Source organism: Phasianus colchicus, chromosome 5 (genome assembly GCF_987193195.1).
Source record: "Phasianus colchicus chromosome 5, bPhaCol1.hap1.1, whole genome shotgun sequence".
Classification (NCBI taxonomy): domain Eukaryota; kingdom Metazoa; phylum Chordata; class Aves; order Galliformes; family Phasianidae; genus Phasianus; species Phasianus colchicus.
In genome coordinates, this window is record NC_143440.1 from 1,529,439 (window position 1) to 1,543,985 (window position 14,547).

The following is a 14,547-nucleotide window of genomic DNA, read 5'->3' on the forward strand; positions in this document are numbered from 1 at the left end:
GTAGCGTTTGAGAGGGCAAAACCAACAGTTTAAGGACAGAAAAGGCAAGGATCTCTATTTTCTTCATTTGATATTACATCTACTGTAAAAAACTGTAAAAATGTATTCTTGTAATTATTTAGAAAAAGGAATGAGAAAGATGTCTTGCAATTAACATTCTTCGCTTCAGCTCACTGATCTCTAATTTTTCAGCAGCAGGTCATAAAGTATAAATGGTTGTTAATTCCTCTGTATAGTCCTATTTGCTGTGATCCAAGCCTGTTATTCTTAACTTCATTGTCCTTTAATCCAATAAGGGTTGAAAATATGGGATGAAGAAGGTTCTTTTTATTGTGCCAGACATAAAAAATCTATCCTCATCCCTTAAATGTTCTGAAGGGATTTCCCCTATTTCCCCAAATTATCACCCTTTTATTCCAGGGGAAAAAAAAAAAAGAAGCAGGGAGAGGGCATGAAGCGATTGTGTGTCTTAGTTATGAAAGTACTGTACACAGTGGTAAATCAACATGACATACCAGAGACTACCTGGAACTTGCCTTATAGATGACTTCAATGTGTAGGACATGTAAAATTACTAAGGATGTCAGAATTTATATGCTGATAACAAAACTCATACCTTGTACAGAAAGTTCTGAATTTTTTTGTTGGTCTTGCATTATTTCAGTCCTTATGCTGAAAACAGTATATGAAGTTTTTTCATAGGAAAGAAATAGAGCATGAAATATGAAGGACAGAAGTTGAAACTTGCAAATTACTTGATGGATTTAAGGAACCTTAGGCTTTACATATCTGAGATACTTTTGGAAAATGTTGTTCAAGACTATGAATTGCAAAGGTCTGATTCACAAAAAGAAATTCCTTTGTATCTGGTATGTTTCAAATATTATAGTAGTTGACAGGAAAACTAAATACTCAGAGGATTTTAATGCCACCTTTTGTATCCCATGGTGATATATCTGGAGCTGTCAAATCCCTCCTTGCCTTGTTTTCTTCTTAGACAAAAACTGTCAGAGATATGTTGGGAGTTGTTTCTAGCAAGTACCGTGGCACAAAAGATCAATAGAGCAATGAAGTAAACGCTGATGGTCTTGCATCACTCTAGATGCAGTGATAGTTTTTACTTGATTAGCTCACATGTATTCTGTGGACTGAATGTCTGTTTGTGATTAGAGCAGTCCAACTTTTTGCTTAGCTTTGTATGAAAGGAATTAATTTCATGTATTTGTAGGTTAATTATGGTGCGAAAAGAAAAGTGGGGAGTTGGGAAGTCTGAGAGATCTGCCTAGAGGGGATTCTCTAAATCTAAATTAAAATTCTGAGGCAGACATGTAATTGTTTTTGAGATTTGATTGTGATTTTATTTTACATATTTAAATGCATATTTTTTTCAGTTACATAATAAGGAAAAATTAAAATACTTTATATATGGAAATATCTGAAAATTATTTTAAGAATCAGTCCAGAGCTATGATAATGAGTGAGCAAATGACCACTTATAATTCAAGCATTAGATTGTTCAGAATTAAATGATTTCAAATTTTCATTCAGAAGATTTGGGCATTTACATCTTTATCAATTGCTGACCTCTGACATTGCCAACAGAGCTCAATATATAGTTCCATATGTCAGAGTTAAAACAATATCCTTTATACAGTGAGGCATTTGCCAGGTAGCAGTATGATTTGCTGTACTTGTACAATGAAGATAACTATGACTTCAGTGCACAGAAATTATTCTCAGAGGACAAGTGACAATACAGTTCAATCCCCTGTACAGGCCTTTGCTAGCATTTATGGTCTATAGCTACTTAACAAACATACTGGCTTAGCTTCTGTTTATATGATTTTGAGTGGGAGAGCAGCTGATCTATCACCTGCCATCTTGTATTAGATCATTCCTTACATAGTCATCACATTTTTAAATGAAAATAACATGCAGAATTTCTTGATTACCCACATGTATACGTGTCAAGCCAGATGACCACTTTGTTAATCAATTTGAGTTCTGTTTGGATGAACATATTTGTTTTGAAAATAATTGTATTTACTTTTTTGTCCCTTCTGGCAACTTTTTTTTTACAGAAGTGGCAAATGACTCATGCTTTCGTGATAACTATATTTTCTTCCTGTTTAATGGGAACAGGATCTTACTGGGTAGTTGTGATACTACTTGCCAATCTGTAGCCCAGTTCTCTTCATGGAGAGGTTCTCTGGCTGCAGATTCATAGTCAACACAGGCTCCCAGTTGGATAGAGTGTACTTCCTATGCATGTCTCCATATGTACCAGTAGCAGGTGTCTTTTCTTAATGCAGAGTTCACTGTTGTATCAGCAAAATAGCCCGGAAAGTCTGACAGAATCTACTACTAATCTTATCTGTGCTTGAGTACAATTACTAAATAAATAAATAATAATAGCAATATTGATACAGTGGATCCATTAAGGAATTAAATTTTGAGTCATTTAATTTTGAGTCATTGAAGCACTAGTGGGTATAAAGGCTAGCTAATGCTCTTTATATAGAAGCCATTCACATTGGAAAGTGGCTGTGGAAAGTGGCTCTATTTCTGGTGTTCTTTATTGAAAATCTCTAAGCTAGGGAAATTTTTTTTTTTTCCCCAAGAGAAATATTTCCACTTGTAGCAGTAACTTCTGGCAAATGACAAAAAAAAAAAAAAAAGGTCCAAAACATATTTTTAAATGTCATTCAAGTTTATAGCCATTTTCCTATACAAATTCATTTTGAATGCCATTTTAATCACTTATTTACTTTTTTTCTTTCCCAACTCAATTCTCTAGCATCAGATATCCTTTGGGTGTCTCTAGGATAGGACTATTAATTCTTGCCAGGTTGAAATACTGATCTCTTAGTCCAGCTGACAAGATGCCTGAAAATAAGCTGAAAATTACATGATAATAATAATAATAACAACAAAATAATATTTTAAGACATTTGAAAGCAACCTCTTGCTGAAATTAACAAATATTCAGTGACATCACAACATGTAGCTGCTGCTTCCTGTTTGCTATGACTCATTCTTTTCACTCTTCCCCAAGATTTTTTTTCTTATTCTTTTTTTGTTTGTCTTCTTTTTTTTCCTTTCTCTTTTTCTCTTTCTCTTTCCTTTTTCACAAATGTCTCATTTGTGAATAGGCTAATTCAAGAATTGCTTGAGGGCATTATTTTGTGAAAATATGTCTGCCATAAGTTCAACACGTCTAATAACAATTTGTTTTTCACTGTCAATATTTCACCATTTTTCAGTTTGTTGTCATCCTTTCATTTTGCTTTGCTCAATTTTATAATTTCCCCTATGATAATAAATTATGACCTCCACTAGGCAAATTCTGAAGAGCTCTGCCACTGCTAATATCAGTTCTGCCCTATCAATACCAGAGGCAGTGGAAGTCTATTCTTGCAAGTCATTAATGTCAGGCTTGTTTTAAGTAGATCTGTTCAGAGTCATGTTGTGTGACACATAACATCACGTGCAAGATGTCTGCTGCTATTGATTGCCAACATTAGCTGAGTTCACTAGGGCTGGAGACATGATGTTAAGGTCTGGTCATTTAGGCAAAACTCTTTCACGTGGAACAGAAATCCACCAAGGGCTCTTAGATGATTATCATATCTCAGCTGAAGGATAGTGACAAATGTCTTAGATATTAGATCTTAAATTACTCTATCTTTTTGGATACTTTGTCTACCTATACACAGCATGCCCATGATGTGCAATTGTTAAGGTATGTTTATGAATGAAGATATCTTTCAGATGAACACATGCAGGTGCTTTAACTTCTCATTCATCATTGTCAGATGCTCAGTTCACAGACCAGAAAACCAAGAATGGTAGCTGTACTTGGAATTTTGCCCTGCATGATTCTCATCATCTACTTACAACATAGTCTTTCTTAGAAAGGATCAGTGACTTTAAAAGTTGTGTGCATTAAAGAATCTATCCTATTAATGCATAGTTGTTTCTTAAAAGTGAATAAATACATCCTGCTTTGTTTTACAGATTGTCCTGATATGTTCTACTTTTGTCTGCTAGATTAAACATTCTCTTATACAGGGAGGCAGTGCACCACTCAGTGTCAATGAAACCCAAATTATTTGTAGGTGACTGATGCCAGGTTTTACTGTAGAGGTTTCTATGGATGAAACCCCTTGTTTCTCTTGTTAAAACAACAGGGATTGCTACCTATAAGCCCTTTTGTTCATGGAATCTGGGAGTTGATTAAAGTTCAAACAAAAGATTATTTATTTATTTTCTCAACACATAAAAGGCACATAAAACAAGTTGTGAAAAATAAAAAAGGACCCCTATGATCTATTTACACTTTGATCTTTTCTTGATGGCTTCTTGAAGTTCATGTCAGCTTCTTTGCTATTCTGTATGTAACGTGCTCAATCTTTCCCTGTAAATTTCCTTGGTGGTATGTTTGCTTTTATTGACATATCCTTATTTCCCCTCACTGTTTGTGCAAACTCTCCTTTCTTTCCTTGCTTTTTTGTTGTTTTTTTCTGTTTTGTTTTGGTAAATGCTTAGCGTCTTCAATCTGACTTCCATAATGGAAAAAGTAAGCTTTGTTTAGCAAGGAAGCAAGGTATTGGGAAATCTTTTATTTCTCATTCCTCTGATTTTATTCAGGCATGTTGTTCAGTAATGTCAGTATTTGGATTGAGTCTCTAGGGGCAGGCAGCCTGCCTGTCATTCCTGTCCTCTTCACGCTCACTTCTTAGGACCAGTATTTGCAAACCACCTGCTAAGGGTGAATGGTTTCATTCCCATCTCAGTCAAGGTACACAGAGGTTGCAGATCTCAGCCCCAGTGCTGGCTGATAAAGCTTCAGTGCTTGCACACCCTGTGTTTCCAAAATCCCAGAGAGACTATGCTAGGAACCTGGGTCTCTGCTACTGCTTAAATATGATGTTTATGATTTTTGTAGTCCCAGTCTTTGGACTTGTGGCCACCAATAGAGGTGTTTGCCATTTCAAATGTTAATGAAAGCACTTTTATTTGTGATGATGATTTAGAGAGTAGAAGAAGTCTGGCTCTTATGACAGATATTTCTTTTTAATTTGAGTCTGTAGTTTTTAGCATAGAGTATTCCTATAAATTCTGAATTTCTCTTCTACTTTTTTTCTGGACTTCAGTTTAACTCAAATAAAACTTCCTGATTTTTCCTTTATCCTTGTATCTACAACTAGCCTTTCAAAATCTAGACAAAAGCGGTGATGATTTTTTTCTTTTCTGTAGTCTCTTAAATTGATGGTGCTGAGTCCTCTGTGAACGTGGTCACCTCCATGTCAGTGAATGTCATGGGATGTGTTGGAACCTGTTGGAAGTTTCCTGAAGTGAGGGGCTTAAATAGTGTCAGATAAGTTCCACTGGTGGAAACAGGAGGAAGAATTAGGCATGGATGGGTCTTGCATAGACACTTCAAAGGCAAAGGTTTTTCATTATTTGATAACAAGATGCATTGGCAACCATGACTGTGGATTCTATAATTATTGTTTGGTATATATGTGTCATTATTCCAATGTTTTCATTGTAATCAAAATACAAGCTAGTATTTTTGAATGAAAATGGTGTTTTTTGCACTGGAGTTCATGTTAGAATCATCCTCCCTTAAGAAACCAAAATCTGGGTTATATTCTCTACTAATAGCAGTTAAATACTGCAAGCCAAACCTTCCCTGGTCTAAGCAACTACGTGCCCCCAGAAGAGCCACCTAATACTGGGCCACAAAGGAACATGAACCTCAACCATGAACCAGTCATGAATCATCTTATATTTCATCAGTCTATACCGTGTTAGGCAAATTATACAAAGTGGCATGATATACTGGATCACCATAATGGAAAGGGCTTACTTTTAACTTGCTCAGTCATTGGTTCATGCTGTGAAGGGGTGGAGGGTAGCAGAAATGCTAAGTCACGGCCTGAAACAGTGATTGAGCACCTGGTGGGAAGGCAGGGCCAACCCAGGAGAGCTCAGCTGCATGCAATGCACTTAGCTACTGAAAGGTCTGGAGCCAGGATCCACCCCTTCCCAGACCTCATTTAAGGGTTGGCAGTGGAGGCGAGAGTGTTTTGCTGAAGATCCCTGCTTGCTGGAGGTCTTCTGAAGATAAACAGCTTTTTTTCCTTTGTTTCTGCATCTGTGTCTGCTGCGTTTGAGCTTGTTCTCATTTGCTGTGGCCACAGACTTTGCTACCCTGCTATTATTGCTGTACTTTCTGTCACATTAGAGCATTACAAATACCTAATATAAGCTGGTTGTTTAAGTTGTCAATGGGTAATTATGTGAAATGTTGCCAAATCCTAAAACCGATATGAATTGCCAGGTACTTATCTGATCCTATAGGCTATAGAGAAATTCTAAATGATTAGCTTAGACTTAATGATTTAACTTTTAAAATCTCCTTTAATCTAAATAAAGAAAGATCTCCTGTTAAACTAATAGCTGAAATAACTGAAATTTCAGTAGCTCATACAGCTGTCATGTCTCCCCTTCTTCTGTAGCTGTGCAGAATAAAAAACACTATCTGTAGTTTTTCACTTTATCTTCTATATATAGATTATATGAAAATTAATGATTTAAGTAAATTTAGAAAATCAAAAATGAGAAAACTGAAAATCAAATTTCAGTTATTAATAAGAGGTTTTTTACATTTTGCTACAGACTGAATTTGCATATAAGATTAAGTGAGTAATAAATAGATTTTCAGTTATTAGAGCATTGTCTTGCTCTTTCCCTGAGTAGTTGTTAGATACTGCAAAGATTGATTTCTCTGATTAATATTCATTACTACATAGATATCTGGACACCGGGGCAATTGGTAGAAGTCTGGAAAACATTATTTGGTGTATGGCATTCAGATTCCCTCTTATTAACTACAGCCATTCTATAGCTGGATTATTTAAAAATAAATACATCTTATGCTCAAACCAGAAGCTTAACATAAAAAATGTTATCTTGGAAGATGTCTTGTATCTCTTGCTCTGGATAACCCTCATTCCCCCTCCGTGTGTTTCTAGTGAGTCTCTGGGAGGTCTGCTCAAAAGGCCATTTAGTGAGGCGGTCATTCAGACTGCCACCTGTGAAGGCGTGTTTGGGAACAAATGCATGGGAGTATGAAGACGTAGATGATGAGATGAGAACTTGCACCAGAACTATATGACTGAAGAAACCCCCGTTTATGTAACATGTAACTTCAAGAGTTAGTAGCATTCACAGAGAAATTGCTTTCTCAGTCCAGTGGAGGTGGCAGAAGGAAGCGAGGTAAGATTTGTGTTGTGTGCACCTGGGGATGAAATGGTGAGCAGTGCTTTGGTGCTACGTGCTGGAGAACTGGCTGTGTGTGTTTCTGAAGCTGCTGGTGGAGGGCTGAAGTCCTACCAATGAAATACACTTAGTCATGACATTCAGAACGTGCACTGAGCCTTGCCTGGTGCTCGCAGTCGCTCAGCCAGGCTGGCTGATGAGGCAAAGCGAGGAGACGCAGTTGGGAATTGTTAAATGAGGCTTGCGATATTGTTGTCAAACTATTGATCATCTGCGGCTCGACAGGAAGGAGGGGAGCTCTGCTAAAAGCTGACCAAGCTCAGAAAGAGCAGCAGCAAAGCATTGGGCACGAGGGACGATTTTTGGGAGCGGAGGCCCGGCCCGCCCGCTGCCGCAGCTGCCGGAGCTCCGCGCAGGGGTCAGAGCTCAGCCCTAATCCTGTTGCCCCCCCTGCTGGTTAAAAGCCTGTGCTCATTTTGTTACTTTACACCGAGATAAACATCGCAGTCATTTCACACTTCCTTTAACATTCGATATGAATTTAATTATCATTTGTTTGGAAGGAAAAACAGTTTGTCGTAGATGCTTGCCTTGTTGATTTATTTTTCCGTTATCATGTGTGCAATCCACCAAAGACTCCAATGCTTGACATGTTCTAAGCAGCCGGCCTCAGTTCTCCTTTTCATCTTTCTTATTTTTTTGTGAGAAAAGGCAGGAAATTAAAAACTCACTTTTATTGAGGAGTGAGCAAAAAATTTGGGTTTCTCACGGTGGAGTTTACAGGTAGCAGCCAAGCGTTTGTGACTGTGACTGTCAGCACTATCTTCGTTGTCAAACTAACATGAGAGGAAGTTTGATAACCTCCAGGTAAAAGCCCTTTGATTTTTATTTTAAATTCCAATAAAATTTTAGAGGTCTTGTTTGAGGCAGTATTGTTTGTGGAATATGACATCTCTGTCTCTACTTTCTGTCTTAATGCCTTGTCATAGTTCTTGATGTCTGCCTGTCAGCACAGCAAGAGGGATTTTTTCATGTCTGAGTAGTCACCTTAATGATAGCAGATGGAAACACCGCAGGGGGTCCAAGCCCATCACACTGTCATTGTCACAGACTGCCCTGACCTGTTTCCACTCCTCTATTTTTTTGTCCCTTTTTAAAGGAGAAATGGATGGTAATTGAAAAGGATCTTAAGCGAGACTTATGGAGCCGCAGACAACATGATTCCCCGCTATCTCTCTCTGTTTTCACAAATAAAGTCTTAACCTCTTAAGCACCAATAGTAGTAGAAAGAAAGCTAAATTGGTAAAGCTTTATAAAGATTGGCCTACCGGTGCTTTTTTCTTTCTCTCCTCAGGATGCATCCAAGCTGTGTTACACCCTCATCGTGTTTGGTGGGTGCTTTATTTTTTAGATTTATCCTTTCCTGCATTGAATTACCCATTTCTTCATGAGAAACATTTGTGCTCTCTGCTCATTGCTATGCTGTCTGCTGTTGAAGTATCAAGAAATTATACATGAAATGGCAGGAAACTTCTAGAGTCAAGTCTAAGACTAGGGTTGAAGATTGTTGTTTGCAGTAGCATTGTAGGACTATTTTCTTATGAAGATGGTCAAAGCTATGTTAAATTCTTAAAGTGATGAATGGAAATGTGTTCAGGATGCAGAAGATATAGAGAGAAGCAAATTATTTAATTTTGTAGAATATTTTACTGAAATGAAAACAACACCAAAAATGAAAGGTTGTTGGTACTAAAAGGTGAGACCAAATGCTTGCTTGCTTTTTTCTTATTCAGAATCACTTTGAAATGTTTGCATGGTTCAAATTAAATACTTTAAGTGACTGTGCACTTCTGAAAGACTGCTGGGCACCTGTCTAAATCCTTAGGTTGTGAGCTAACTTTAAAAATCTAGCTGTGACCTGAATGTTTGATCATAGCAGCAGTCAAGCTAATTGATTTAGAAAATGCTTTAATCATTATTCTAGATAGATTCAGAATTGATTTATGTAGAATAATATTTTGGAAAAATCAAACAAATAGACAAAAGAACAACACTCAGTGTCAAATCTTTGAGTCATTTTTCAGAAGTTTTTAGCTGAAACATATTTTTCTTGTTTTGTTTTACTGTATCTTCATTATTTGGTATATGCTTTATTTGACCATATTTCATACATCAGAGAATGAGTGCTATTCTTATACCTATAGTCACATCAGCAGCTTTAATAGAGCATTTTAGTTTGAAGTTTAATGAAATGGGGGAAGATGGACTATTACATGGTTATTAAGGAATAGCTACAGTGGTCTGATTTCAAATGCATTTTTATTCCTTCTTTTTTTTATTTCTCTCAAACGATGAATTTCCTTAGAAGAACAATAGCATTGTGCCCATCACATGATTTATTTTACACTTTTTGATTGCTGTGTGTCTCTTTTACAATGTTAGGAAGTTGTATTCTAGTCCATTAACGAATTCTTATTATAAAGTCAATCCGACAGCTAATATTAGCTAATTTTACCGGAGTATCAGTAGTGGTTAGTTGGTTGTTTTTTGGGTTTTTTGTTTATTTTTTTTTAAAGTTGCACTGCTTGCTCAATAACCCTGCATTAAAAAACAAACAGATCTAGCAAACTTAGGAAAAAAAAATAAGAAAAAAAAGAAACTAAAGCCATCACCACCAGCATAAAACACCAATAAATCCCTGGACCGTTAACCTTTATTTCTTATGATCTGCCTGAAAGACACAACAACAGGAAAATAAGTGTCTGTGTAGTGAAAACTGATTGTGCACAAAGTGCTGTGAATTTGGCAAATGTTGAAGGAAAAGATGAAATTGTATGCTCTCTAGTTTATCTGGAAAAGTGATTTATATCCAGAAATGATCATGAAAATCTTCAAGACAAGTCTCTTATAATGTCCCTTATTAAAAAGAGTATTTTTTCCTGCACTGATTGTCTAAAAGATGAATGCTCTCACAGTTACAGAACTGTGTAGCAGATGAGCTACCGGTAAGTCTTCAGTGGATATTTAACATTATTTAACAATATGCAATGCTGAAAGTCTTCTTAATTTGCCAGTATTCTTTCTAAAAACATCGATAGCGCTTATAACCCACAATCATCTATTTCTAATATCTTTCCATGCAGTTCTTATTTGTCTCAGTAGAATAGAATAGCTAGTACAAGAGGAATAACTCAGTGTGATTTGTTTTTATATCCTATAGGTTAATAAAGGGAAAAAGCTGTTAGTGTCTGAGTACCTGAGTTAACGGAAGCAGGTGGCTGTGAGATCGCTAACTTTGTCCAACACATAAACATGTAATATAGCGGTTAGCACCTTCTCTGTTCATTCGTTCTGCAGAACTTTCATTGTTATATTTGCTGCCTGTATACATGAGGTCAGCTCCGAAAGTAATGCCTTCCATTTTATGATGTTGGCCCATGATGTTAGAGGCAGATGCTGGTGGTATGGCAGTAGAAGCTGAACCTTCCCACCAATATCCCATTACCTATGTATAATCTAATTACAGGTTTTGTAGTTGTTTGATGTTATCCAAAGGCCACCTTTGATGCTATTTCTTTCCAGGATGGCCTTGAATTGTGTTCTGAGGTTGATCTTTGACAGAGTGACTGCAGCTATAAACAGTGGCATTCCAGTTTCATTCTGGTTTATTTATAAAACTTTTCTGGATCCTAATATTTATCTGCTGATTGGATGCAACAGATGTATAACTCCTGATTTTTCAAAATTCTCCGAAACATAAGAATCAGGTTTTGAAAGTGTGTGGAGGAAAGATTCAAAAGTAATGTCGGGGTGACTTCATTGCAGCATTTCAATACCTAAAGGGAGCCTACAAAGGGGAGGGGAATCAACTCTTTGAAAGGGTAGATAACTGCAGGACAAGGGGAAATGGTTTTAAGTTGAGGGAGGGGAGATTAGGTTGGATGTCAGGGGGAAGTTCTTTACAGAGAGAGTGGTGAGGTGCTGTAACAGCTGCCCAGAGAGGTTGAGGATGCCCCATCCATCCCTGGGGGTGTTCAAGGCCAGGTTGGATGGGGCCCTGAGCAGCTGGTCTAGCATTAAATGAGGAGGTTGGTGGCCCTGCACGTGGCAGGGGGGTTGGAAATTCATGATCCTTGAGGTCTCTTCCAACCCTGGCCATTCTGTGATTCTGTGAAATGTGCTGCTTGATAGCAATGTAACACGTAATTTTGTCATCAGTACTTCATGATTCAACAGATATACAAATTACTTAATATGTTTCTTCCCTTTTATATAATAGATGCATCCTAAAGTAAATATGGGTATTATCTCCATTTCTGCTCACAAAAATTTAATATGTTATTTCAATTCAGTGTTTACTGGAAACTGAAATGAATGATGCTTGTTTTGACATCTCTTAAAACTTATTAATTGCTGACATACAAAATCAGGAGCTGTTTATGTTCCTTAAAGCTTTATGTGCACTTTTGTCCCATCAATAATCTTGATCTCATAAGTGCTTGCACATTTGAGTTCCAAGTAGCCTACAAAGATGCATGTGAGTATCTTCATTCAATTTAAGGGAACTGCATGGTGCTCAAAGCAGGCAGACGTCAGTGTACATTTTTGCAGAATTAGGATCAGTATTTCCATTATTACTTGTGCATGTCAGTTTTGGAAAATCATTGATCCACAGCAATTGCTGTGTAACTTCTCATTAGACTTTGATTGCTCTTGCTCACTGCCTTACTTTCCAAATACCATTTGAACTTTGAAGATCAAGTTCTTTACAGCAGTTTTTATACAGTTATTTAATGTAATGCTTTTTTCACCTGCAACAATCCCTGCTTCCACACTGCTAATGCAAGAGTCTAAAAATGAATCTTTCGGTCTTCATTTACTCCTAGGTGGGGAGGCTTGTACAGGATTCCCAGAAAATGTCTGATGTACAAACTAACATGCAATTTACAGCTTGCCAGGATTGATGTAAATAGCTGTTTTATACAGTAGAAGGACAGTATGTTTACTTTTATAGAGTACCATGAAACTAATGTTAATTAAGAGGTATTTTGCTTTGTATCATATTCTTATTTTCTAGTTCTGAGACTTAAGCCCATGAGTTTTCTTTGCAGGATGCTGTTACTGTTTCATTAACATAATGAGTGTACTATAACTTCATATCCTCAAAACATTAAAAACTTTGAGAGTATTTTATTCCATAAAAGATTTGGAGATGAATGCAAGTCAAGCATGTAACAAAATAGATACATGCTCCTCTATCAGGAACATATCTTTGTACCACGTTAACATAAAATAAGATTGTAAAATGTAATTTTTAAAGAACATACTTCAATACAAAGTTATTAACTTACAAAAATCAAGTGTGTTGATAACTAGGTATATAAATACTTAGGTGCAGATAAGATTGGCTATTCATGTAAAATAAAGAGGCAGTTTATCCCAGATTACCAAGTACAGATCTGTGACTGATAACCCCTATGATAAAGAGTAGTTATCAACCTCTATTTATCTAGAATCCTTTTTGTAGTTAATTGAAGTGAATATGGATTTGTAACAAGATAATCACTTCATCCTAAAGTAAATTTATAGATAGGTTTGCTGAATTGCACTTCAGTGATGGTTATTTCTTTTCACTGGCTGTAGATGCTGACTGGCTCAGATGTAGATACCTAAAGCAAAGTGAGGTGGACCTCACTGCCATGGCTGTTCCTAACTCCAACATGGTGTTGGCGGTTTACGGGCTGGTTCGGCCCAGTTTCAAGCATTAACACGTGGACAAAGCAGTTCTGACCTTCAGTTCATGTCTGCCTGGTCCATAAAGGAATTTAAATATTTTTTGTTAAAGAGTCTTGTCACTGTAGTTTGCTGCTGTGGTCACTGTGCTACAAACTGATAGCTTGGAGTGAATTCCTGATCCGACTTGTTAAATTGAACAGACACCACCTGGACATTTAGTTCTGTTTCTTGATGGAATGCAAGAAGGATCATGAAGAAACTGTCTTGAAGACTTGAGTTTTATACAATGTCATTTGGACAACAGAGTAGTAATATGCTTAACTTTTATAATAGTAGTTAACTTAAATGTTTTTTCATCAAGCATTGTTGTTTAAATTTTACCTGTGATCTAATATCCCAAATCCATAAGGTGAGGACCATTTGAAAATTGATAATGCCAATATGTATTGTATGAATAACAGGAATAGCTTACAAGCTTAAAACCAGAAATTATGCTTATTGTATATATTGCCTTTGGTATTAGAAAGCAGGATGAAAGAATCCAACAGCTATGAATCTGGAATGGATGCTATTATAATTTATAATGTGGGATCTTCAAGAGGCAGTTTTTAAAGTTAAATTCAGAGTAAAGGTGCCAGATATATTTCACTTTTTGAAATCCTGAAGTTCAGTGAGGTAAGAAAAATGGTAAGAGGATTATGCTAAGAGACAAAAGGCTCAGATGTTTGTTCCTGGATATGTGTACTTTAAAAACGTCTTCAGGTTTAGGTATTAGAGCTGAGACCCTGGCTGTTACTGTTAATCTTTTATTGCCAAGTAAGACCCTTCCAGCAGAGTGGAATACAGGATGTATAATCCTTGTGCATAAGCCTGGGATTGCAGCTAACCTTGGCAATTACAACCTGTTGTTCTTTTATTGCTGTTGAGAAAGATCAGCAATGAAGCAGGTTGGGATATATGAGTATCAAGTGATATCTCAGCATTTTATCAACCACTTTTTTGCTCATGTTTTTTTTTTTAGGCAGGGAAGGATGAAGGAATTTGGTTTTGGATTATTTTTGTTTTAGTTCTTATCTTTTGAGGAGGGTGAAGCAATATAAGTTGATCTGTAAAGACTGCTAATTTTTATCATTCATAGTGAGAATTTTTTGAGTTATTTTTAGATATTTCAAGTCTGATTTTTTCCAGTGTGCTTTTGCATGTTGCATATAATCACCAGTCATGGTGTTTTGAACAAAAGAGAGCATAACAAATGAAAATAGAGACTTATTTACAATTTATGAAAAATTATGAACATGTTTATTACTTAGTTTTTTTTATTAGGTAGAATGGTCTCTTGTTTGCATTTTCAGGTTTTGTAAGTTATTAAAGGACAATTTGATGTTTTTCTTATGCATGCTTAAAGGAAACTTTAATTTAGTGTAATTAAAGTACCCTGTCTGTTATATATATGATGTACGTTTTGAAATGTAAGAAATGAGGATGGCAGCTCCTAGAGAAAACATCATTGGAAGCTTTTAG

General features: G+C 36.4%; 1 protein-coding gene across 19 annotated transcripts in view; it reads left to right on the forward strand.

Annotated features, from left to right (window-relative positions):
* LOC116237840 (uncharacterized) overlaps positions 1-14,547 on the forward strand; it is a 202,483-nt gene that overhangs the window by 90,225 nt on the left and 97,711 nt on the right. For 17 of the 19 annotated variants that reach the window (XR_016466559.1, XR_016466558.1, XR_016466563.1 and 14 more), the window contains one exon: positions 7,044-7,287. The exons of 1 other annotated variant lie outside the window; for it this stretch is intronic. The gene's annotated coding sequence lies outside the window, so the exon portion shown is untranslated. Of the gene's footprint in view, positions 1-7,043; positions 7,288-8,644; positions 8,682-14,547 lie in introns of all 19 variants that reach the window. One more of the 19 variants, XM_090140146.1, reaches the window with a different exon arrangement.